The sequence below is a fragment of the Euprymna scolopes genome, chromosome 30, assembly GCF_053919585.1.
Source record: "Euprymna scolopes isolate OS-2025 chromosome 30, ASM5391958v1, whole genome shotgun sequence".
Lineage (NCBI taxonomy): Eukaryota > Metazoa > Mollusca > Cephalopoda > Sepiida > Sepiolidae > Euprymna > Euprymna scolopes.
This window is the reverse complement of record NC_136511.1, coordinates 79,854,523-79,858,155: the sequence shown is the minus strand read 5'-3', so window position 1 is coordinate 79,858,155 and position 3,633 is coordinate 79,854,523. Positions and strand designations below refer to the sequence as shown.

The window sequence follows — 3,633 nt, the reverse complement described above, 5'->3', positions numbered from 1 at the left end:
GGGCATCCTGCAATGTTAAAAATTGCCTGAGTAACCCCGTCGGCATTCCCCGGTCGGGGCGCCTCAGGCAGCAAGCAATAAACTTGCCCCACCAGAAAGCCCGGTGGCAAGGCCTGGGATCCTGGACCTCTTAGGTATTACCCAGTCGGTGTACCTCAGTCCAACATGTGCTAGGGCCGGTTCCCGGCCCCTCACCTTTTGGGCTGAGTGTCAAGTGACGAATCCTTTACTGGTACTTCCCTATCTCCATGCAGCCGAAGCCGCTAGGAGTCATTCCATCACACCGGAGTGATAATTAGGTATTTATTTAAATGCTGCCCACATCAGCATTATTTGGCACAAGGCCTGGAAAGTGGGATACCCGCAGGCTCCTCTAAAGGAGGGGCACTCCTGCAATTTTAAAAATTGCCTGAGTAACCCCGTCGGCATTCCCCGGTCGGGGCGCCTCAGGCAGCAAGCAATAAACTTGCCCCACCGGAAAGCCCGGTGGCAAGGCCTGGAATCCTGGACCTCCTAGGTATTACCCAGGCGGTGTACCTCAGTCCAACAGGTGCTGGGTCAGTTCCCGGCCCCTCACCTGTTGGGCTGAGTGTCAAGTGACGAATCCTTGACTGGTACTACCCTGTCTCCATGCAGCCGAAGCCGCTAGGAGACATCCCATCACACCGGAGTGATAATGGGGTATTTATTTAAATGCTGCCCACATCAGCATTATTTGGCACAAGGCCTTGAAAGTGGGATACCCACAGGCTCCCCTAAAGGAGGGGCTCTCCTTCAATTCTTCAAATTGCCCGAGTAACATCGTCGGCATTCCCCGGTCGGGGCGCCTCAGGCAGCAAGCAATAAACTTGCCCCACCGGAAAGCCCGGTGGCAAGCCCTGGGAGGGTGGACCTCCTAGGTATAACCCAGGGTGTGTACCTCAGTCCAACAGGTGCTAGGTCCGGTTCCCGGCCCCTTACCTGTTTTGCTGAGTGTCAAGTGACGAATCCTTGACTGGTACTACCCTGTCTCCATGCAGCCGAAGCCGCTAGGAGACATCCCATCACACCGGAGTGATAATGGGGTAGTTATTTAAATGCTGCACACCTCAGCATTATTTGGCACAAGGCCGGGAAAGTGGGAACCCCGCAGGCTCCCCTAAAGGTAGGGCATCCTGCAATGTTAAAAATTGCCTGAGTAACCCCGTCGGCATTCCCTGGTCGGGGCGCCTCAGGCAGCAAGCAATAAACTTGCCCCACCGGAAAGCCCGGTGGCAAGGCCTGAGATCCTGGACCTCCTAGGTATTACCCAGTCGGTGTACCTCAGTCCAACAGGTGTTGGGCCGGTTCCCGGCCCCTCACCTGTTGGGCTGAGTGTCAAGTGACGAATCCTTTACTGGTACTTCCCTGTCTCCATGCAGCCGAAGCCGCTAGGAGTCATCCCATCACACCGGAGTGATAATTGGGTATTTATTTAAATGCTGCCCACATCAGCATTGTTTGGCACAAGGCCTGGAAAGTGGGATACCCGCAGGCTCCCCTAAAGGAGTGGCACTCCTGCAATTCTAAAAATTGCCCGAGTAACCCCGTCGGCATTCCCCGGTGTGGGCGCCTCAGGCAGCAAGCTATAAACTTGCCCCACCGGAAAGCCCGGTGGCAAGGCCTGGGAGGGTGGACCTCCTAGGTATTACCCAGGCGGTGTACCTCAGTCCAACAGGAGCTGGTCCGGTTCCCGGCCCCTCACCTGTTGGGCTGAGTATCAAGTGACGAATCCTTGACTTGTACTACCCTGTCTCCATGCAGCCGAAGCCGCTAGGAGTCATCCCATCACACCGGAGTGATAATGGGGTATTTATTTAAATGCTGCCCACATCAGCATTATGTGGCACAAGGCCGGAAAGTGGGAACCCCGCAGGCTCCCCTAAAGGAGGGGCACTCCTGCAATTTTAAAAATTGCCTGAGTAACCCCGTCGGCATTCCCCGGTCGGGGCGCCTCAGGCAGCAAGCAATAAACTTGCCCCACCGGAAAGCCCGGTGGCAAGGCCTGGGAGGGTGGACCTCCTAGGTATTACCCAGGCGGTGTACCTCAGTCCAACAGGAGCTGGTCCGGTTCCCGGCCCCTCACCTGTTGGGCTGAGTATCAAGTGACGAATCCTTGACTTGTACTACCCTGTCTCCATGCAGCCGAAGCCGCTAGGAGTCATCCCATCACACCGGAGTGATAATGGGGTAGGGTCTCACACAGTCGGACGATTCTATTTATAAACGATGCTGCTAAGAACTGACGAATCAAATTAATTCACGTTCTCCTTCCAACCAATCAGAAACCAGAATTGCTTCATAAATATTAAACCTTTTCTGGAGCAATTTCACATGTTATTTTCCCGGGTTTCGACACGGTAAGAATTTTTTGTTCTGTGGAACTGTCTACTACAAACAAGTCACCTCCCAGAACTTGTGTGTAACAGCTAACCATCTGAAACTGTTGTGAAAATCAAAAGGGCTTACACTTATATATATATATATATATATATATACACACATATATAGTAAGTTATGACGGTATCGCTATTAAGCCACGCAGTATTTCCGCCTTACTTATATTTTTGTCGAGTGCAAGCGACTCTATAAGTCACCCCGTCGGTTGGTCGGTTGGTCGGTCGGTCGGTTGGTCGGTCGGTCGGTCGGTCGGTCGGTTTGTCGGTCGGTCTGTCCGTAACACTTTTGTTCTCGGTCTTTTTTGTTAAGATCAAAGGTCTGTTGTTAACAGATGCTGTTCTTAGCTTTTCTTGACCTTGGAACATAGATAAAAGTGTGGTATCTGTTCCGGCAGATACTGCAAGCAAAGATCTTATGTGGGGGCAACTCCACATGTAAGACCTTGATCAATGTAAGGGCAACCCTTCACACCAATTGTCATTATCCAGCTCCCCTACACCCCGGGGAGTTGGTCCCCATTTCCCCTTCACTCCTCACATTAATATCGGTCCTGTGCCTAATTTGCTCTGTGAAAGAGCAAACTGATACCAACCCCCCTTATAAGACCTTGGTCAATGTAGGGGCACCCCTCCATACCAATTGTCACTATCCAGCTCCCCTACTCCCCGGGGAATTGGTCCCCATTTTCACTTCACTCCTCATTAAAATTCGGCCTTGTGCCTAACTTGCTCGGTGGGGGAGCAGATAAATACCCGTTTCTTGGCCTTTTGGCTAAGATCAATGTGTAATATCTGTTCTTACTACATGCTGTACTTATTGTGATATAAAGTGGGGGGCACTTTTCTGTATTAATTTAATATAAACTGATCACCCACTTTACAACCAGTAAGTCTCAAAGCCATTCATGTCATTCTCCAGATCATTCAAGTTGTTTTTGAAGGATTCCAGTTATTTTTAAAGCATCCAAGTCATTCTTAAGGTCATTCAATTCAACCTTAAATTCATTAAAGTCATTCTAACTCATTTACTTTTTATTTAATTAAGTCATTTCAGCCCATTTTTCGGTCATTTTAGTTTGTTTTTAAGAATTTCATGTCAATCCTACATTCACGCATTCATTCATTACACGAGAGTACGCGACTAATTGGTATCGGTATTATAATATTTTGTTTTATTAATTTTATTATTATTATTATTATTATTATTATTATTATT

The 3,633-nt window shown here is 49.4% G+C and overlaps 1 pseudogene; it reads left to right on the top strand.

Annotated features, from left to right (window-relative positions):
• The first annotated feature begins 3,169 nt into the window (after positions 1-3,169).
• LOC145254982 (U2 spliceosomal RNA) lies at positions 3,170-3,294 on the top strand (annotated as a pseudogene).
• Positions 3,295-3,633: the final 339 nt, after the last annotated feature.